The sequence below is a fragment of the Protopterus annectens genome, chromosome 6.part0, assembly GCF_019279795.1.
Source record: "Protopterus annectens isolate FY-2018-M chromosome 6.part0, PAN1.0, whole genome shotgun sequence".
In the NCBI taxonomy this organism is placed as follows: domain Eukaryota; kingdom Metazoa; phylum Chordata; order Ceratodontiformes; family Protopteridae; genus Protopterus; species Protopterus annectens.
In genome coordinates, this window is record NC_056737.1 from 1,146,955,826 (window position 1) to 1,146,979,425 (window position 23,600).

Consider the following 23,600-nt stretch of genomic DNA (forward strand, 5'->3'; position numbering starts at 1 on the left):
AATCAATGACAATACCTCTACATTACAAAACTGGGGTACTGGTCTTGATGTTCAAAAGTTCAAAAAGTGGGTCATGGGCATGTTCCAGTTACAGAGGGTTGGCATCCTTAACATTTTTAGAGAAGAATATACCAGTATTTTTGAAATAAGACTCTATCCAATAGCCAAGCACCTAATTCAGATGAAACAATATGCATTCCATCCTGGCCATGGATGAGTTGATCAACTCTTTGTCATCACAAAGGTGGTAGAGGAATCATGGGAGCAGAGCTGTAGCTAATTCAATTGGCACCCAGGGCAATGTCCCAATTGGCACCCCTACTAAAAAAAAAAAAAGTCCTCTAGTCCTCCAAAGTTAAGAAGAAAAAAAACATCTTGCTGTCTAGGTAACTTCATAAGGACTATTTGCTACACTGTTTCAAACACATTTTATAAACTGTAAGAAAAAGTTACATTAGCTCACTGCAGTAGCTCCTATTGCTGATACTGGTTGCAGCCTGATTGGTAGCACCTTTACAGTGCCGATCATGCCCTCTGTATCCAGAGCAGCTATCCGTTTACCCTGCCATTCCTATCACTAAGCATGGGATTTTATCAATACTGACTGCCTACATATGTTTTCTGAACATTGAGAGGACATGTGACCAAATATCCTGAAATATCTTGTGAGAAGTGTTTCATCTGCATGCCATTCAGCCCTTGTATTCTAAGACTGAGAATTGTAACTGCATTATCAGAGTTAAGCTGAATACATTAAAGGTGAGAGTAGGTCTCATCCAAGGGTGTGCCTTGAATCCCCTCCTGTCTGCGATTTTCATGGACAGAATACCAAGGTGCAGCCAAGGTCTACAGAGTATCCAGGTTGGGGATGCAATGGTGACATGCTTGTGCAGAGATGTCCTATTAGCCTCAAGTGACTGTGATCTCATGCATGCCCTGAAGTGACTCACTACTAAGTATGAAGCAAATGGGAATAAAACTGGAACCTCTAAATCAGAGATCATGGTTATCTAATAGAAAAGAATGGACTATCCTCTCTACAGATAAGGCTGGAGCAGCTATATCAATTGGAGAAGTTTAAGTACCCTGGGGTCTTGTCCATGAGCGAGTGTTCAAAGGGATCAGTTGCATGTCAAGTGGATGCATGTCTCAGTCCTAAGGTAAAGTCAGTCATGTCCCAATCCTCGCCTACAATTTGGGAGCTATGGGTCATATGACCATCTGGAATACAGCCACTGCTCTTCCATAATGACAAGAGTCAGTTGAGGTGGTTGATGTTCCCTGACTGCCCTCCATATGATTTACCCAGAATGGTCAACTGGGAAGAGGCCCTGGGGAGCCCCAGGGCAAATGGGAGGAGCTGTCTTTTAGCAAACCCAGGGAAATCTGTGAATCCAATGAGACGAAATCTGGACTGTTGCTAGGGAAGTCTGCTTTACCACTGCAAAATAATTACCAGGCAAGCAGTTTAGAACATTATTGAATGAAATTAGAAATGGAGAGATGAAATAATAATTCAATGAGTGCGATCAAGTATGCTCTCATATCTAAGGTGATACAAGCTCAGAGTGAGAACCATTAGCGGAAATTCATGTTGGTGGCTTAAAATCCCACAAACACAATTTTTTTTTCATTCAGCATTATATAGTTTATTTTAATGACCTGTCCAAGAGTATGTGACCACTTGATTTACTTTTTTTCTTTTAAAACATAGCAGTGTCTGTTATACAGCTCTTAAGTATTTCCTGACCTGTTGGTCTTTTATGAGAAACTAATATTTACTTTGGGGACAATTAGAAGAACTTCTAATATGTGAAATTTGGTGTTTATTTAGGAAAATGTGTTTCATTAAGTTATAACTACAGGAATTATACCAAAATTAAAAGATATGATTGGGGACTTCTGGTCTGGCCCATCATGGAGTGAGACACATCTGTTCCATCAACCCCGAATGCACTATATATTTAGTGTGCTAAGATTTGTTAGTGAGTGGGGAAAACAGTCAGAGATCTACCCTAAGGGTGAGTGAAAGACTGGGAAATTGGAAGGATGCCCCACGGGATGGATACGATGGAGAAGGGCAGGAATGGTGCTCTTGTGGATTTGCAGTCCATTGACAAAAAAATTCAACCTACTTTTAGCAGAAGCACAAAGGATTGGGACTATTTTAGAATATATAACTTGCACTGCCAGCAAGATACAAGATATTGAACAGGCTGTAATAGCACATTTGGGCAATTCAACACAAGTTAATGAAGACATTGGCATGCTAAAGCAAAAAAAAGTCACACACAGGGGACAGATTGGAGTATTTATTTATTTATTTAATGTTTGTTGACTGGGAAAGTCCGACTGAGCACAGGCCCTTTTTCAGGGAAGGCCTGGGGGGAAAAGCCCCCAAAAGAATAAAGATTGTTACAAATAGATTATACAGTACATAAGCTCATACAGTAGTGGTACATACAAGGATAGCACGGCATAAATAGAGATATTCAAGAATAGACAGAACAGATAACTATAGAAGAAAAGGCTGGAGGGAAGTATTTAGACTTTGAAGATTAGAACTGGTGGAAAAACACTGAATACATAGAGTGCTGGAGGGTGAGGAACACAATGACTGTTTAAGCTTTAGAAAGCAAGTACTAATGGAGGAATATGGTATCACCAGTGAGGAGTTGCAGTTGAACAGAACACATTGCATTTTTATTCCTGCAGTGTCTAGTAATAAATCCCCTTGGGCAATTACAGTCAGCTTTAATGCATATGCTATCAAAGAAAATTTTTGTCACCCTCTGGACACCCAGGAAACCCCTTCATATTAAAAGATTGTAGATTTTTGTAGAAAATGATCATTTCCAGGAGACACGCCTGAAGAAAGCAGCATTTAGATCAGCTATTAAGATCTGCAGGGTGAAGAAATTGTGCTTTAAACTTCTTTATCCAACTAAGCTGAAGGCTTGATTCACTTTGCCTAAGGAAATTTCAGTCAAACGGGTTCCTTGGGTACCCCATAACAGTCTATTTTCTCACAATATATGCTTCCCCAAGGAGAAACTTGTCACCAACAGATGGAACCATTTCCACTATTCAGAATAAGGATGGTGAGAGTGTGCAGCATTTGCTGCTAATTCTACACTGGGTTACTTCAACTGAAGTGGAACTGGGCTGACAGATACATTGTATTCTACACTAGGTTACTTCAGCTGAAGTAGACTGGGCTGACAGATACATTGTATTCTACACTGGGTTACTTCAACTGAAGTGGAACTTGGCTGACAGATACATTGTATTCTACACTAGGTTACTTCAGCTGAAGTAGACTGGACTGACAGATACATTATATTCTACACTGGGTTACTTCAGCTGAAGTAGATTGGGCTGACAGATACATTGTATTATACATTGGGTTACTTCAACTGAAGTAGACTGGGCTGACAGATACATTGTATTCTACACTGGGTTACTTCAACTGAAGTAGACTGGGCTGACAGATACATTGTATTCTACACTGGGTTACTTCAACTGAAGTAGACTTTACTGACAGATACATTGTATTCTACACTGGGTTACTTCAGCTGAAGTAGACTGGGCTGACAGATACATTGTATTCTACACTGGGTTACTTCAACTGAAGTAGACTTTACTGACAGATACATTGTATTCTACACTGGGTTACTTCAGCTGAAGTAGACTGGGCTGACAGATACATTGTATTCTACACTGGGTTACTTCAGCTGAAGTAGACTGGGCTGACAGATACATTGTATTCTACACTGGGTTACTTCAGCTGAAGTAGACTGGGCTGACAGATACATTGTATTCTACACTGGGTTACTTCAACTGAAGTAGACCGGGTTGACAGATACATTGTTTTCTACACTGGGTTACTTCAACTGAAGTAGACTGGGCTGACAGATACATTGTATTCTACACTGGGTTACTTCAACTGAAGTAGACTTTACTGACAGATACATTGTATTCTACACTGGGTTACTTCAGCTGAAGTAGACTGGGCTGACAGATACATTGTATTCTACACTGGGTTACTTCAACTGAAGTAGACTTTACTGACAGATACATTGTATTCTACACTGGGTTACTTCAGCTGAAGTAGACTTTACTGACAGATACATTGTATTCTACACTGGGTTACTTCAGCTGAAGTAGACTGGGCTGACAGATACATTGTATTCTACACTGGGTTACTTCAACTGAAGTAGACTTTACTGACAGATACATTGTATTCTACACTGGGTTACTTCAGCTGAAGTAGACTGGGCTGACAGATAAATTGTATTCTACACCGGGTTACTTCAGCTGAAGTAGACTGGGCTGACAGATACATTGTATTCTACACTGGGTTACTTCAGCTGAAGTAGACTGGGCTGACAGATACATTGTATTCTACACTGGATTACTTCAGCTGAAGTAGACTGGGCTGACAGATACATTGTATTCTACACTGGGTTACTTCAGCTGAAGTAGACTGGGCTGACAGATACATTGTATTCTACACTGGGTTACTTCAACTGAAGTAGACTGGGCTGACAGATACATTGTGACACTTTATGTGTTGATAGATACTTTGTGACACTTTAACTTTATGTGAAGTAGAATCTTACTAAAGGGACAGTGAGCCTAGATAACTAGGTTTTGTTGACTGGAATGGCATTTAGCATTATCTTGCAAACTCACTGTTGACTTTAAGCATTGTGCATATTAGTGTTACCCCATTTTTTTTTCTCTTTACTACTCTTCTTCTCTTTCTAGCTTGTTGGGTGTTTTTTCATGTATTGCCTGTAATCCTTGATGGGGAGACCTTACTTCCTCTCTCTGGGGAGGACACCCCTTATCTATATAACATAACTAGCTACTCTAGTAATGATGGGGTTGTGTAAAGACATAAAAGGGCTGTAAGTGCTCTAGTTGATTTGAAGGGTGACAATTGGTGGAATGACTGGGTAAAGATACACTCTTCCTATCTCTTTCAGAATAGAGACCTTTGATTGATGGAGGAATCAGGCTTTTATGCTTTTCTAGGCCCTTGGATGTGATGTTATGGAAAACAGCATTCTAAGTATATAGGCAAAACTATCTCATGAGGGTAGGATTGCAAGCTGTGTGGTAGGCTAAGATATTTATATACTACTTGTGCTGACAGTTAGGGTAGTTGTCCTAGGCCTACTATTTACAGCTGACTCAGCTTTTTGTCTTTATTTAGAGGGACTGCTCACTTCCAGTTAGAGAACGTGAGGAGATAGTGAGCCCTTGTGGGGGGAGGGGGTTGTTTGCATGTTCAAACTATTAAACAGGATCTTGAATAATGAGGTCAATACACCAAAGTTTGCTTGTACTCTGGTTAGAAGAGCTGATCTTTGATGATGGCTCCATTTTGTTTTTTTCCTCCACCTTCAGATTCAACAACTGCAAATTATCCTTACTGTCCATAGTTTGCTTCTGATCAGGGCTGGTTATTACTGGTTCCATGCATCTTTTAGGTTCCCAGGTTCATAGGTAAGTATTAGATTAGCTGCCCCTGTGGGCCATTTTAAGCCTAGCTAATTTCCCCAAAGCTGAGAATCACACCCTGTATCTTGTGATTGTAAAGCAAATACCTTAACTATTATGCCAACCCAGAACCTAGAACATAGGTTCCACTGAGATATGAACTCAGATCTCTGGATTCTAATCATTACACCATGGAACCATTTTTATTGTTTTCTCTTTTGAAACAGTGTCATATATTAAGAAATTTAATATTAGGAAACTTTATTCTTTTATTAGTACTGTATTTTTGAAGTGAGGAACTTGGAATGATGGAACAGAATATATAAGAAGTGAGCGGTTCCACATTAGAAGATGTCTGTTACATAGTATACTATGGAAATATTTAGCTATACAATATGGAATATTAATGGACTTAATAATCCCATGAAATGGAATAGAAAATAAGCAATTATTAAGAAGTTAGGGACCAACATAATAATGTTACAAGAAACACATTTAAGCATGCAGGAACATCAGATGTTCTTGGACCAGAGATACTTAGATGATTATTCATTGTACCCTCAAGGGAAATTCAGGGGATTAATAATTTTAGTAAAAAAGACTATTCCATTTGAAATGTTGATGCAACAAGTAGACTCTTGGAGGTGTTTTGTCATTGTTACAGGATATTTAGCAAGTTGTATATGCACCTTATATCCCATTATAAGCCCCCCCCCCCCCGGAGCCAGAGCACAGGTAGCATTAGGTTTTCTAAAAGATTGGATAAATTGGCAGGAACTGATTGTATTATAGACGGGGTCAAAATATGGTATTGACCTGCTATGAGGTGCTTTCTGGTCCTAGAGCCATTCATGTCCCATTTGTAGGTAAAGAGCTGATGAAACACATAAATTCTATGTGCATGGCTGATTTGCATGTTGCTTTAGGCCTGCCCTTATCTGTTTACACCTGTTAATCCAACAAGTGTTGCTGTTATTCCAGGACTGATATAATAATAATAATAATAATAATAATAATAATAATAATAATAATAATAATAATAATAATAGCAAAAGAACTGATCTGATGGTTCACCTAGGTAGAGTTCTCCCTAGTACATCTTTTCATATTGAGTAAGGTAAAGAAACAGCAAGAATCACTTGAAACCCACCAGAAACTTGCTCTATATTTTTGCAAGGGAGAGTTTTTTTTTTAATATTGCAACTATTTTTAAGAACTGGAGTGGCTCCTAGATGATTTGCCAATCGATTTCACTCAGCAGTGGGATAGTTTTAAATTACAACTTCAAGAATTGCTGAAAACTGATATGCCTCACAGTCACTTTTATTATGAAACCTTAGAAATCTGCAAAAGGAATTGCTACTGGAGCAAAATAACAGCACAAAGTTTAGACAACAAGAAACACAACACAAGACAGGTGATCTCTATAAGAAAATGTATGCATATATTATAAGACAGATCAAAAGATTAGAAATTAAAGTTAAAATGGTATGAAGTAACCCCTCATATTATAATGTTTCTGGTGTAATACTTAAGTCACCTGCAAACAAGACTGGTTATTTATTTGTTTATGTATCTATCTATATATTGGCATTTGTTTACCAGGAAAGTCTAATAAGGCACAATAAAGTGTCTTTTTTTCAGCAGAGGCCAGGGGAGAAGAGGTCTAAAAAGTAGTGAAATCATAAAACAAAATTTCCTACTTTTGGAATACAGATATGTGACATATGCTTTCAGAAGATTCGAACATATGCAGGTTTAACAATGTTTAAATAAACAGCACATCAGATAGAAAAATGTCAGTAATACTGTACAATAGTCGTTACAAAATTAGTACACTCACAGACAAGACAGGTTTTCCTCTTCCTACTGCAAATATGGGTTGTTTTAGGGAGTATTGCGCCCATTTGTATGAAGCAGAGGGCGTGCCTCAGGGACACAGGGGGAGCATAATATTAAAAATGGAACAAATGGAAAATGTGCACATTTTGTGTGAGGATTAAAAGCAATGCTTTATTTTATTAGACAATATGAAAATGTTATTGTTTACAGAAAATGAGCACTTACATAAGCATTGTCCTAAAAAGCAGTGTAAGGTTGGTAATAAACCAGGTCTTGACAAAAATAAATACAAACCTTTCCATACAAGATGTGATGTTTCCCTGGACAAATATAGGATATGAAATGTCGATTAAATATTTAAATTATAGCTCAAATGGACACTTCTTACACACACACACACACACATCACAACCCACAGCACCAAGCATCACACATAGTACACACATCTGTGTCTCACAGCTTCTAAGGCCCAGCTATAAATCCAACATACTAGTCATAGGAGACTCTGTCATGAGACACACAGATGCGCCTCTCACCAGGCTAGACAAGGAGAAAGTCATGGTAAGCTGTTTGTCAGGTGCTAGAATATGCCATTTCATTCATGCACTTAAGTCTGTCAATAACAGGTACTGTTATGACTCTGTCATAGTCCATGTTGGTGTGAATGACTTGAGATGTACCTCTCTGGACTATATGAAGAGAGACATGATTGAGCTCACTGAATATGTGTCCCAGGCAGGTATATCCCTAGCCTTAAGCAGCATCTTACCATCACCCAGAGTGATGCCTCAATACAAACAGAAAATGATTGACTTTAACAATTTGCTTAGTTTCTGGTGTCATTCCAAGGGGATCCAGTACTTGACAGCCTGGGAAGACATGACTGACAGACCACGATGCTTTGCCAGAGATGGCCTTCATCTGTCTCCCCTGGGCTTCAGCCTTCTGGCAAAGGCTCTTGCCTCCCCCATAGTGCCTTTTTTAGGTAAAGTCATGAGCACAAAATTACCAAAGAAAAAAATCTTCTAAACGAAATTTAAATATCATGCTGCTAAGTGCTAGGAGTCTTAGAATGAAATTGCACTCATTGCTAAGCATTCCTTCCATGAAGGATGCTGACATTTATGCAGTCACTGAAACCTGGTTCAGAGCTGTGGAGAGCACTCCAGCCTTACCAGGTTACTCATCCTACCACACTTTCAGACCCCAAACAGAGGGCTACAAAGCCAAAGGAGGCGGGAGTTTCAATATTTATCAAAGACATACACACCTCCAGGCTGGTCAAATGGTATGATGCACAGGAGACACTCCAAGTGCAGTTAACTGTTGACAAAACACCTATTCAAATCATATCTAGCTACAGACCCTCAACCATAACTCAGGACACCCACCCTGGACTTACTTGAATCCATCAAGATTCAACCCTCTAGCCTGATCCTGGGTGACTTTAACTACCCAACCATAGAGTGGAAAGACCTATTCTAGCCCAAACATGAATGCCCAGAGATTCCTCAATTTCGTCAATGTCGATGCATTGGATCAGGTGGTAGACACCCCTATGAGAGGTGAAAATATCTTGGACCTGGTCCTAACCAACATGAGTAGCTACTGTAGCACCCATACAGTGTCATCCTCCTTGGCAAGATCCGACCATAAAGTGACCACTTTTGAAGCCACCATCTCCCCTGACTCCCCACTTGTCAGGGTCAAACAAAAAAACTTTTCCAAAGCTGACTACAATCTCCTCAGAGCAGATATAAGCAGCTTTACAACCACCGTCCCTTCAGTTGGAACTAGCACTAATGTCCAAGCCTGCGTCAAAAAACTATATGAGCACCTACATAGCTGTATGGAGTCAGCAATATCTGACAGGACCAAATCATCTTCCTCAAGGAAGAGTAAACCTGTCTGGTGGACAGCAGCAATAAACAAACTCTATAATAAAAGGAAAAATTGCTGTCCAGGACCAAGATGGAGCAGGTGCCAAGTTGGAAGCAAATTCTCCTTTGTCTGAAGAAGGTCACTGGTGAAATCTTCTAAGGCTAACTTCGAGTCCAAATTGGCCACATTCACTAAGGACAATCACAAGGCCTTCTTCACATATGTCTGCAATCTCAAAGGTAACACCCAAATCGGGTCTGAACTGGTGGTCAATAACACCACATATACAAATGTGATAGATATAGCCAAACTGCTGGCAGACAGGTTCAGTGAAAACTTCACCCCCTGTCCCCCATCAGTAAACTAGGACATACCCAGCACCAGCCCCCTCTCCTCATCACCAGGGAGCAGGTCTTTAATGCCTCTGAATGGCAAAGAATATAGTCTCCATGGGACCTGATAACATCCCTGGCTGTATCCTACATGAACTCAGGTATGAGTTCTCAGCTCCATTAAGCACCCTATTCAACCAAAGCCTGAGTACTGGCTTCATCCCAGATGAATAGAGGACAGCCATTGTCATCTCTCTGCACAAAGGTGGAGCGTCCACTGATCCAGGCAATTATACTAACCTGATCTGCAGGCCATGGAATTCCTTATCATGGACCTTATAAACAAGGGCATTGGCAACCTCCAAGGGAGATCATGCCTGTTAAACTTGGTCGAGTTCTTCAAAGCAGTCACCAAAGCCGTGGATGAGAGGAAGATGGTGCACACCATTTACCCTGACTTAGCCAAAGCCTTTGACACTATACCCCACTTGGGCATAATAGATAAACTCTCCCAGCTAGGCATCAACTCATATGTTACCAGATGGGTAGCTAACTGGCTCACTGATAGAACCCACTCAGTCAAAACAGGGGAAGCCACATCTAGTAGTAGACCCATAACAAGCAGAGTACCCCAAGGATAGGTCTTGGGGCCTCTGCTGTTTGGGATATACTTTTCTGAGGTGCAAGCCAAAACCAGTGGTCTGTGGCTGACCAAGTTTTCAGATGACTGCAAGCTGGGTGCTGCCTTAAATTCCCCTAGTGATGTGAATATCCTCCAAGAGGGGCTTACCCAAACTAATGACTGGTGTCAGAAGCATGGCCTCAAACTGAATGCCAAGAAATGCTTCATTATCCCCTTTGGAAAAAAAAGGCATCCCCACTAATTATCATATTAATAACAACAAACGAAGCATGCAATCAGTTGTGATGGACTTGGGCACTCAAGTTGATAGCAAGCTAACTTTTGACCACCACGTTGCCTCCGTTGTATGGAAGGCTTTCTACATGGCCCACCTCATAAGTAAGGTTATTTCATCCAAGAACAAGGAGGCCACAACATCCCTGTATGCCTCCCTTATCAGACCCATTATCTAGTACAATGCCCCCTTCAGCATGTACCTTGCCAAGCACATGCAGCAGCTGGAGAGACCGCAGAGGTTCCTGACCAGGAAAATCCAGGGTTTCAAACACCTATGCTATACAGATAGGCTAAAAGTCCTGTCACTCTACTCAGTCTCATACAGACTGCTCAGAGGTGACCTGTGTCTGGCATACAAGGCCATCTCAGACACAGCCTTGATGGAGTTGCTGTATATCTGTAAGTCAAACTCCACTCACGCAACCTGCACACAAGACCTTAATGTGGTCTGTGACAGTAATAGAACTTATTGGCAAGACAGATTTGTGCCCCAAAGGCTACCCCAACTGTGGAATAGACTCCCTGTCCATGTCAAGCAGAGTACCTCTCTAATCCTCTTTAATAGGAACCTGGACAACTGGATGGGAAACAGAAAATACACCCCAGGGATCCCATTTGTGTCCCTGCTGGACAGGGGAAACAGGTGCTGACTTTGAGGGAACATGGGCAAAATTCTTGGCTGGGCTTATAAGAGCCTCAGGGCCAATAGCCTAGTATTATCCTATGAACCTATGAACCTATAAAGTTGTGGGTAATATTGTTTTATTTAAAATGGCAATAGTAAGTTGTATGTTAATTCTCTTAAAGAGAATATTTTGTTTATAATTAACATGAAAGTATCTTCATAGGTTCATAGGTTCATACTAGGCTATCTGCCGTAGGGCATTTATAAGCCTAGCCAGAATGTGTTTGGCTTTCGCCACCCATTTTAAATGAATTTTGCTATGTCCTTTTTCAAGGTTAGTATACTGTGCCTCTGTCAAACAGTGACACAGAAGTGATACCCGGGGTACACCTACGATCTCCCATCCACTCATCAAGATTCCTCTTGAAGAGAGTCAATGAGGGACTCTGCCTAACCTGGACTGGGATTTTATTCCAGAGTGAAGGGAGCCTCTGGGTTATGAATCTGTCCCTCCAGCATGTCCTATTTATTTCAGTGCTGAGGTTCAAGTCTCTCGAGCGCGTAGCTCGATGGGATTTGGATTTTCTGAGGTGCAGCATGTCCATTAATTCCGGGTTGGACATGGCTTTATACGTCAGGCACAGATCGCCTCTGAGCAGGCGGTATGCCACTGAGTAGAGCTGGAGTTTCTTTAACCGGGCAGCATATGGCATCTGTTTGAGCCCTTTGATTCTCTTGGTGAGGTACTTTTGTGGTCTTTCCAGTTGCTGCAGGTGTCTGGTGAGGTACATCCCAAAAGGGGCATTGTACTCAATTATGGGCCTGATGAGGGATGAGTAAAGAGGCACGATGACCTCCCCTGATCTAGATGTGAATCCCTTCATGATTAGGTGGGCTATATAAAATGTTTTTCTAACCACTTTGGCCAAGTGGTTTTCAAATGAGAGATTGCTATCAACGTGGGTCCGGGTCCCCAGGTCCCTAATTACTTCTTCCGTACTTAATGGATTACCACCTATGTGGTAATTTGTGGGCACTTTGTTTTTGCCAAAGGGGATGACTATACACTTTTTGGCATTTAGCTTGAGGCCATGGCTCTGGCACCAGTTGTCTGTTTCTATGAGGCCCTTTTGTAGGATGCTTGTGTCGGCTGGAGAGTCCATTATGGCACCTAGTTTGCAGTCATCTGCGAACTTGGTCAGCCACAGTCCTTCCATGTTGGCCTGTACCTCCAAGAAATATATACCGAACAAGAGAGGTCCCAGGACTGAGCCTTGTGGGATGCCACTTGTAACTGGTTAGAGTCTGACATGGCTCCAGCAATTCTAACCATGTGGGTTCTGTCCTTGAGCCAGTTTGCAACCCACCTAGTGACATAGGGGTTTATATTTAAGCTGGTGAGCTTATCTATAATGCCCGAGTGGGGTATTGTATTGAAGGCTTTTGCGAAGTCCAGGTAGGCTGTGTGGACCACCTTCCCCTCGTCAATGGCCTTGGTGACTGTTTCAAAGAAATCAACCAGGTTTAAGAGGCAGGATCTACCGTTAACAAAGCCGAACTGGGTAGGATCCAGTGTCTGTAGGTCCCCAATATCTTTATTTATGAGGTCCATGATGATCCTTTCCATAGTTTTACAGACCAAGCTAGTCAGGCTTATGGGGCGATAGTTTCCAGGATCCGTTGAGGCACCACCTTTGTGGAGAGGGACCACTGTTGCTGTACGCCACTCTTTGGGTATATATCCTGTAGTAAGGCTGAGATTGAACAGTAGTTTTATGTTTGGGTTTAGCTCTTCTTGGAGTTCATGTAGACGAGCCCAGGACACCATCTGGTCCCATTGATGCTGTGTTTTTGCTTTGGAGAGGGGACTTACCTGAGCATCTGAGATGTCAGGGGCAGCACTCTGCTGGGATAGATATTTGCCCTTTGGTGGGGAGGGGAGAAGTTTGCTGAACCTCTCAGCTAGGATGTTGGCAATGTCTGTGGGTTCGGTGTATTTTTTGTCATTTTGGACTAATTCTGAGCATATCTGGGAATTCCCACCCAGGTTCCTAACATAACTAAAGAAAGCCTTGTGATTATCCTTAGTGTCCTGTGCAATTTTTCTCTCGAAGCTGGCCTTAGATGATTTTATGAGTGCCCGTAGTTTTTTGCTAATACTGATCAGAGATGCCTTCCCTTTTTGGGATTTTGCTCTATCATGTAGTAGCTTCCTCCTTCTATTGTATAGTTTGTTTATGGCTGGGGTCCACCAGACAGGACTCCTGCCTTTGGAGGATTGGGTCTTGGTTTTATTTGGGATTGCTTGATCCATGCATTCCTGAAAGTGTTCATAGAATGCATTTATAAAGGATTCTGTGGTCTGGGCCATATTTTCCACAGGCCAGGGGGCTTTGAAGGATTCCACCTCAGTTTTGAGGAGTGTGAAATTTGCTTTAGAGAAGTTTTTCACTGTGGTTTTCTGGGCAGGGGGTGGGGTTAGGATGTGAATATCCAGTGAGATTAGTTTATGGTCTGATCTTATCAGTGAGGGATACACTTCTGGTCTGGAGTATAGAGCCCCCATGTTGGTGATGATCAGGTCCAGTATGTTTTCCCCTCTTTTGGGAGTGGTAACAAGTTGTTCCATAGCATTTGAGTTTATAAATTCTAGGAACCTTTGGGCTAGGGTGTTGGAGCTAGAGTAATGCTCCCAGTCTATGTTTGGGTAGTTGAAGTCACCCAATATAATGGTGTTTGGAGAGACCTTCATATTTTCCAGTGTTCTCAGGAAGGCCGAGTGGGGTTCCTGGGTTTGGGAGGGTGGTCTGTAGCAGGCTATAAACTGGAAGGCAGTTTTACCCACTGTTAGTTGCACATGGATAATCTCTTATGCTTTGTGCTGTGCCACCAACCTGGAGGTGTGGGTATCTTTGATGAATATTGATACTCCCCCTCCTTTTGTGGTTCGGTCCAAGTTTTGGGGCCAAAAAGCATTGTATGAGGTATAACCTGGCAGTGCTGGGGTGTTCTCGGGAGCCTTGAACCAGGTTCTGTTACTGCAGAGATATTAATGTTCTCCATGCTAAGGAGAGTTTCAAGTGCATGCATCTTGAGGTTTAGACTTCTGGTGTTGAGTAGCATTACTCTTAGTTTCTTATCCATTGTGATACCTATGGAGGTGGGTTTGTCTTTTGAGCCTTGCCTAAAAAAGGCACTATGGGGGTGGCAAGAGCCTTTGCCAATATCCGAAAGCCCAGGGGTGACAGGTGCAAGCCGTCCCTAGCGAAGCATCGTGGCTTGTCGAGCATGTCATCCCAGGCTGACAGGCATTGGATCCCCTTTGAATGACACCAATACTTAAGCCAATTGCTGAAATTGATCATCTTGTCTTCATATTGTGGCATCATTCTTGGTGAGGTTAAGATGCTACTCAAGGTCAGGGTCATACCGGCCTGGGCTACATGCTCAGAGAGCTCCTCTTTGTCTCTTATCATGTAGTCCATGGAGGTATGTCTCATGTCATTCACACCAGCATGGACAATGACTGAGTCATATTTGTACTTGCCTTGGAGTGACCTGAGTGCTTGTGTTATGTGGCGGATCCTAGCGCCCGACAGGCAGCTCTCCGTGACCTTCTCCTTGTTCAGCCTGGTGAGCGGGACGTCAGTGTGCCTGGCGATAGAGTCGCCTATTACAAGTGTATCAGGTGTGTTGTTTAGCCTTAAGGGCTGTGACTGTTTGGCACGCTGGCTTTGTGAGCTATGTGTTGCCCGTGTTTTGTTTTGGGGTAGCGGTTGCTTGGGTGTCTGCTTTGGGGGTCTCTGCTGCTTAGGCAGATTTTTATTTAGAGCCTCTGAGTATGTTTTTGTGTGTTTATGTGTTTGGTTTGCTGTCGTGGTAGGTCTATGTGAGACTGGAATTGTAGTGAGTGTGGTTTCCTTCTCCTGACTGGTTACACCAGTATTGAGTTGAGCGAGCTTAGCCTCCAGTTTGGCTATATGGTTGCATCTCTCATATGTGTTGGAATTTGTTGGGAGGAGGAGAGGGTTGTCTGTGTGCATGAGGCAGTTGTAACATTGCCTCAAGATTCCCAGATTCACCAGCTGGACTGGAGAGGAGATTGACAACTGACCTTTGGACATGCTAAAATAGTATTGGGAATCCCTTTATAATTGAAAAAAAGGGCCAATGGGGAACAAGGTACTCAAGGGGAGTTTGTGAGGGTGTAGTGCTTTTAATTTTTTAGTGCTGACTTATATAATTGCTTTAGTGAGCAAGTGCCAGGCTTTAGAGTAGGAATAGGGTGTTTATTATGAGAACTAGATCAGTTCTAAGGGAAAAAGTGAAGAGCAGACTTTATGGAGCCTAGAATGGTTTAAACCCAATTAAGTGGAGCTGCCCGATGCTGTGCTATTCGCAAAATCGCACAAAGCCGCGCCATAGCGGGTTTTATACAGGGGGACTTGAAAGAGCTAGAAATTGGCTGAAGAATAAGATCTGGTTTACAAACAGAAAGCTGTAATTCAAAATGTAAAGGGATGATGATGAAACAGGGTGAAGCTCAAGAAACAAGGAGAGACTGGGATTTTGGATGAAGATCCTTAAGGAGAATAATAATAACCATTGGGAATACTATATTCATAAAGTAGCAGAAAGTATTCTAAGAACTAAGCAAACATGGGAATGCAGAAAAGAGATTCTGCCAATAGGGATGACAGCAATCAGGGGTACATAGAATAGACAAGAGGGGGCTGGAATTTACTGGGGAAAACTGGCAAAGAAACCAAGGAATTTGGAACAAATAATTAGACAGGAAAATGTAATAGAATGGGAAGAGGCCAAGAATTAATTTGAACTTGAGGCTAGAGATTACTTTCACTATCAAGGACTGATATCATAGCATAGGTAAAAAGAAGAAATGGGAATCCTAAGTGAAAGACCAGCACTGGTAGATTGTTAGTAGAATCTAGAACAGGGGCTGCTGTTAAAAATGGATAATTAGTAGGGCATATAAAATATTGAATGATAACTATAGAAATCAATTGGAGAAGGTTAGAAGGGATTGTAAAAAGAGACTGGATAAGCAATTCACAAATAAACAAATATGCAGCATATACATTGGATATAAAAAGTGTACACACCCCTGTTAAAAGGGCAGGTTTTTGTGACATAAAAAATGAGACCACAATAAATTATTTCAAAACTTTTCCCAACTTTAATGTGACCTATAACCTGTACAATTCAATTGAAAAACAAACAAATATGTTAGGGGAAAATATAAAAAAATAAAAAACATACAATAAGCTGGTTGCATAAGTGTGCACACCTATAAACTAATACATTTTGAATTAATTACAGCATTCAGTCTTCTTGGGTAGATGTCTATCAGCATAGCACATCTTGACTTGGCAATATTTGCACACTCTTCCTTGCAAAAGCACTCCAAATCTATCAGATTGCGAGGGCTTCCCTTGTGCACAGCCCTCTTCAGGTCACCCCACAAATTTTCTCTTGGAGTTAGGTATGGGCTCTGGCTGTGTCATTCCAAAACATTAATTTTCCTCTGGTGAAGCCCTTCTTTTGTTGATCTGGATTTATGCTTGGATGTTAGATATTTACCCTTATTTTAATAGGACAGGACTTTATGCATTTCTTATGATTAGTGGACCAGGGAACTAAATTTAGTAATTATGCACAGTCAATTTATAGTTTCATAGTTTAGTACTAGGCTATCTGCCCTGGGGCATTTGTAAGCCTAGCCATAGTGATGTGGCTTTCGCCACCCCATGAAATGGTACAAAAATGCACAGAATAGATTTAGAATACTGTGCCTCTGTCTAGTAGTGACACAGTGAAGGTCCCCTTATATAATAGAATTTGTTTACTGTGCCCCTGTCTAGTAGTGACACAGATGTGACCCCTGGGGTAAACTTACGATCTCCCATCCACTCATCGAGATTTCTCTTGAAGAGAGTTAGTGAGGGGCTCTGCCTAATGTGAACTGGGATTCTGTTCCAGAGCATGGGAAGCCTCTGGGTTATGAATCTATCCCTCCAGCATGTCCTGTTCATACTTGTGCCAAGGTTTAAGTCTTTAGCTCTCGTGGTTCTGATGGATTTGGATTTTTTGAGGTGGAGCATTTCCATCAGTTCCTGATTGGACATGACCTTGTACGTCAGGCACAGATCACTTCTGAGCAGGCAGTATGCTACTGAATAGAGCTGGAGTTTCTTTAGTCTGGCAGAATAAGACATATGTTGGAGACCCTTGATCCTCTTGGTGAGGTACTTTTGTGGTCTCTCCAGCTGTTGCAAATGCCGGGTGAGGTACATACCAAATGGGGCATTGTACTCAATCATGGGTCTGATGAGGGAGGAGTATAGGGGTACAATGACATCCTTGGATCTGGATGTGAATCCCTTCATGATAAGGTGTGCAAGGTAGAATGTCTTTCTAACCACTTTGGCAACGTGGGTGTCAAATGAGAGGTCGCTGTCGACATGGGTCCCTAGGTCTCTGATTACTTTTTCCGTACTCAGTGGGTTGCTGTCTATGTGTTAATTTGTGGGTACTTTGTTTTTCCCAAAGGGGATGACTATACATTTTTTGGCATTTAGTTTAAGGCCATGACTCCGGCACCAGTTGTCTGTTTCTGTGAGGCCTTTTTGTAGGATGTATGTGTCCACTGGTGTATCGACTTTGGCGCCTAGTTTGCAGTCATCTGCGAACTTTGTCAGCCACAACCCTCCCATCTTTGCTTTAACATCTGAGAAATAAATGCCGAACAAGAGGGGTCCCAGGACAGATCCCTGTGGGACACCACTTGTGACTGGCTTTGAGTCTGACATTGCTTCAGCAATTTTAACTTTATGGGTTCTGTCCTTTAGCCAGTTTGCAACCCATCTAGTGACATAGGGGTTTACATTTAAGCTGTTGAGCTTATCTATGATGCCTGAGTGGGGTATTGTGTCGAAGGCCTTAGCCAAGTCCAGGTAGGCTGTATGGACTGCTTTGCCCTCATCAATGGCTCTAGTGACTGTTTTGAAAAAGTCAAACAGGTTCAAAAGGCAGGATCTGCCCTTTACAAAGCCGAACTGGGTGGGATCAAGTGTCTGTAGGTCCCCAATGTCTCTGTTTATGAGTTCCATAATGATTCTTTCCATACCTTTGCAGACCAGGCTGGTTAAGCTTATGGGGTGGTAGTTCCCAGGGTCTGTAGAGGTACCCCCTTTGTGGAGTGGGACCACTGTTGCTCTACGCCAGTGTTCAGGTACATATCCTGTAGTAAGGCTAAGGTTAAATAGCATTTTTATGTGCAGGTTTAGCTCCTCTTGGAGTTCACGTAGCACGCAACCCGGGATACCGTCAGGTCCCATTAATGCTGTGTTTTTAGCTTTGCTGAGGGCGGCTCTCACATGGACATCAGAGATGACAGGGAGATTACATTCAGCTGGGATAAGTATTTCTTCTTTTGGGGTGAGGGGGAGAAATTTGCACTGAACCTGTCAGCCAGAATGTTGGCAATATCTGTGGGTTCAGTGTATTTTTTGTTGTTGTGAACTAACTCTGAGCATATCTGAGGGTTTCCGCCCAGGTTTCTAACATAGCTGAAGAAGGCTTTGTGGTTATTTTTAGTGTCCTTAGCGATTTTTCTCTCAAAGTTGGCCTTGGATGTTTTTATGAGAGAACGTAGTTTTCTGCTAGTGTTGATCAGAGATGTCTTCCCTTTATGGGATTTTGCTCTGTTGTGCAGTAGCTTCTTTCTTTTCTTATACAATTTGTTAATGGCTGAGGTCCACCAGACAGGACGCTTGCCTTTGGTGGAGAGGGACTTGGATTTATTTGGGATTGCATGATCCATGCATTCTTGAAGATGTCCATAGAAAGCATTTGTGAAGGATTCAGCATTGTGGGATGTGGTATCCACTGGCCCAGTGGGCTTAAAGGATACCATCTCAGTCTTAAGAAGAGTGAAGTCTGCTTTTGAGAAGTTTTTCACTGTGGTCTTTTTTGCTGGGGGTGGAGGTGGGATATGTATATCCAGGGTGCTTAGTTTGTGGTCAGATCTCACTAGTGAGGGGTATACCTCCGGTGTGGAGCATTTTGTCCCCATGTTTATGATGATCGGGTCTAGTATATTATCTCCCCTAGTGGGAGAGGTGACAAGTTGTTCCCGTGCATTTGAATTTATGAATTCCAGGAACCTTTGGGCTAGGGTGTTAGGGCTAGAATAATGTACCCAATCTATGTTAGGGTAGTTGAAGTCTCCCAGTATGATGGTATTTTGTGATACATTCATATCCTCCAATGTCTTCAGGAAGGCTGAGTGGGGTTCCTGAGATTGGGAGGGTGGTCTGTAACATGCTAGCAGTTGTATAGCAGTTTTGCCTATGGTTAGTTGCACCTGTATGGTCTCCAATGCTTCATGTGTTGCTATTAACCTGGAGGTGTGGGTGTCCTTGATGAATATGGACACTCCCCCTCCCTTTGTGGTTCGGCCTGGGTTTTGGGGCCGAAAAGCATGATATGAGGTATAGCCTGGTAGGGCTGGGGTGCTCTCAGGAGCCTTGAACCAGGTTTCAGTTACTGCGCAGACATAGATGTTCTCCATACTGAGGAGTGCCTGCATCTTGAGATTTAGACTTCTGACGTTGAGCAGCATTACCCTTAGTTTTTTTCCATTTTTGTTTTCTAAGGAGGTAGGTTTGTCTTTTGAGCCTTGCCTAAAAAAGGCACTATGGGGGTGGCAAGAGCCTTAGCCAATATCCGGAAGCCCAGTGGTGACAGGTGCAAGCCGTCCCTTGCGAAGCAGTGTGGCTTGTCCAACATGTCATCCCAAGCAGACAGACATTGGATCCCCTTAGAATGACACCAGTACTTGAGCCAATTATTAAATCTGATCATCTTGTCTTTGTATTGTGGCATCATTCTTGGTGAGGGCAAGATGCTGCTCAGGGTCAGGGTCATACCAGCCTGGGCTACATAATCAGAGAGTTTTTCTATGTCTCTTTTCATGTAGTCCAGGGAGGTACGTCTCAGGTCATTCACGCCAGCATGGACAATGACGGAGTCATATTTGTACTTGCTTTGGAGTGACCTGAGTGCGTGTGTTATGTGGCAGATCCTAGCTCCTGATAGGCAGCTCACAGTCACCCTCTCCTTGTTCAGCCTGGTAAGTGGGACATCAGTGTGTCTGACTATAGAGTCACCTATTACTAGTGTATCAGGCATGGTGTTTGGCCTTAAGGACTGTGATTGATTGACACACTGATTTATTGAAGTATGTGTTGCATGTGTTTTGTTTTGAGGTAGTGGATTTTTGGATGTCTGCTTTGGGAGCCTCTGTTGTTTTGGGAAGTTTTTTATTAAAGCCTCTGAGTATGTCTTTGTGTTTTTATGTGTTTGGTTTGCAGTTGTGGTAGGTCTGTGTGGGACTGGGTTTGTTGTGTGTGTGGTTACCATCTCCTCCTGTCTGGTCATGCCAGCCCTGAGTTGAGAGAGTTCAGCCCCCAGTTTGGCTATATAGTTGCATCTCTCACATGTATTTGTGTTTGTTGGGAGGAGGAGAGGGTTGTCTGTGTACATGAGACAATTGTAGCATTGTCTCAAGATACCCAGATTAACCAGCTGAACTGGGGAGGACACCAGTAATCTACCTCTCGACATGCTAGAACAGTATAAGGAAGTGCTGTGCCTTTAAGGGAAGTGGATATCCACAGGGGTGGTAGGTGGATGTAGTGCTTACTTAGTATGAGAGTGCTTACTTAGTAGAGAAGTTTTGAGAACAAGTGCTAGGCTTATAATATAGCGAGTAGTCTGATTATACTAAGAGTAGAGCTTCCTTGAGGGAAAATTTGAAGAGCCAGAAGAAGTTTAACCTTGTTTAACCGGCGCTGCGCTATGCGCACAAACGAGCAAAGCCATGCAAATGTGGATTTTAAACAGAGAACTTCAAAAGAGTTATAAATGGTCCAAAACAACCAATTACTACAGCTCTTGTGCTGAGGTCACTTCCTACAGGGACAGGTAGGCTGCTCAAGGCTCCCCACTCCCACTGGTGAGCAAAGAAACTTCCTTCTATCCAAGTAAGGTAATGGACAACACAGGAACTACACCACAGCCCAGAATACAGCAAAGCCTGTAAACTGGTCTAAACTAGTCGAGGATATGCGGGAAAACAAGGATTTTTTTTTTTTTTGTTTTTAGATAGAAAACACACAGAAAATGCAGAAACAGTAATAAATCAGTTACACAGGCTAGCACACTTTAGTGGGCAGCCTCAACAGTTAAATTAAACAAACAACAAACAAACTTTCAATCAATTTCGATTAAAATGTAACTTTAAGTGCAGATATTAAATAATGCAGCAAACAGCTAAAAAAACAGTTTAAGCTTGTTTAGGGTAAGCTAGAGAAGGTATTTCAAGTAAAAAAACAGCAAAGATACTTAAATCCAGAAAGTATTCGCTTTTCTGAGTTCTCTGTAGCTAGGACCACTCTGCAGGACCACGAGGAGCTTGTCTGAGTAGTATAGCCAGAAAAAAATGCCCAGAGGCGGATTTTAAACAGGGAACTTCAAAAGAGCTAGAAATGGTCCAAAACAACCAATTACTACAGCTCTTGTGCTGAGGTCACTTCCTACAGGGACCGGTAGGCTGTTCAAGGCTCCCCACTCCCACTGGTGAGCAAACAAACTTCCTTCTATCCAAGTAAGGTAATGAACAACACAGGAACTACACCACAGCCCAGAATACAGCAAAGCCTGTAAACTGGTCTAAACTAGTCGAGGAGGGGCGGGAAAACAAGGATTTTTTTTTTTGTTTTCTTTGTTTTTAAATAGAAAACACACAGAAAATGCAGAAACAGTAATAAATCAGTTACACAGGCTAGCACACTTTAGTGGTCAGCCTCAACAGTTAAATTAAACAAACAACAAACAAACTTTCGATCAATTTCGACTAAAATGTAACTTTAAGTGCAGATATTAAATAATGCAGCAAACAGCTAAAAAAGCAGTTTAAGCTTGTTTAGGGTAAGCTAGAAAAGGAATTTCAAGTAAAAAAACAGCAAAGATACTTAAATCCAGAAAGTAGTCGCTTTTCTGAGTTCTCTGTAGCTAGGACCACTCTGCAGGACCACGAGGAGCTTGTCTGAGTAGTATAGCCAGAATAAAATGCCCATTGGCAGATTTTAAACAGGGAACTTCAAAAGAGCTAGAAATGGTCCAAAACAACCAATTACTACAGCTCTTGTGCTGAGGTCACTTCCTACAGGGACAGGTAGGCTGCTCAAGGCTCCCCACTCCCACTGGTGAGCAAATAAACTTCCTTCTATCCAAGTAAGGTAATGGACAACACAGGAACTACACCACAGCCCAGAATACAGCAAAGCCTGTAAACTGGTCTAAACTAGTCGAGGAGAGGCGGGAAAACAAGGATTATTTTTTTTTTTTTTTTTTGTTTTAGATAGAAAACACACAGAAAATGCAGAAACAGTAATAAATCAGTTACACAGGCTAGCACACTTTAGTGGGCAGCCTCAACAGTTAAATTAAACAAACAACAAACAAACTTTCAATCAATTTAGACTAAAATGTAACTTTAAGTGCAAATATTAAATAATGCAGCAAACAGCTAAAAAGCAGTTTAAGCTTGTTTAGGGTAAGCTAGAGAAGGTATTTCAAGTAAAAAAACAGCAAAGATACTTAAATCCAGAAAGTAGTCGCTTTTCTGAGTTCTCTGTAGCTAGGACCACTCTGCAGGACCACAAGGAACTTGTCTGAGTAGTATAGCCAGAAAAAAATGCCCAGAGGCGCATTTTAAACAGGGAACTTCAAAAGAGCTAGAAATGGTCCAAAACAACCAATTACTACAGCTCTTGTGCTGAGGTCACTTCCTACAGCGACAGGTAGGCTGCTCAAGGCTCCCCACTCCCACTGGTGAGCAAAGAAACTTCCTTCTATCCAAGTAAGGTAATGGACAACACAGGAACTACACCACAGCTCAGAATACAGCAAAGCCTGTAAACTAGTCTAAACTAGTTGAGGAGAGGCGGGAAAACAAGGATTATTTTTTTGTTTTTTTTGTTTTTAGATAGAAAACACACAGAAAATGCAGAAACAGTAATAAATCAGTTTTATTTTTAATTGCTTTCTGTAGCTCATTAGATGTTCTTAATTGCTTTTAAGCATATAAAGTTGTGTTTTTGGAGTGACTCTTAATGGTCTGAAAAAGCAAGCTTGTGCTGCGAAAGTGCATACCGATCAGTAAAAGTCTAACATTTTAACCTGGCCATGTATTGGCTCACTAGTATTTATTTTTTAGTAATAGTTGTTTTTTCATTTGGTTTGACTAACAAGCCATTAATCCAAGTTGCTGGTGTAATTTTTTGGTTATTACTATCTGTGTTATTTACACACCAGCCAGTGAGCATGGCTGAAGGATTTACACAAGTGGAATTGGATTATAACCCGAATAGAAGGGAAGTCCATTTGGATCCTATGGAAGCTAATA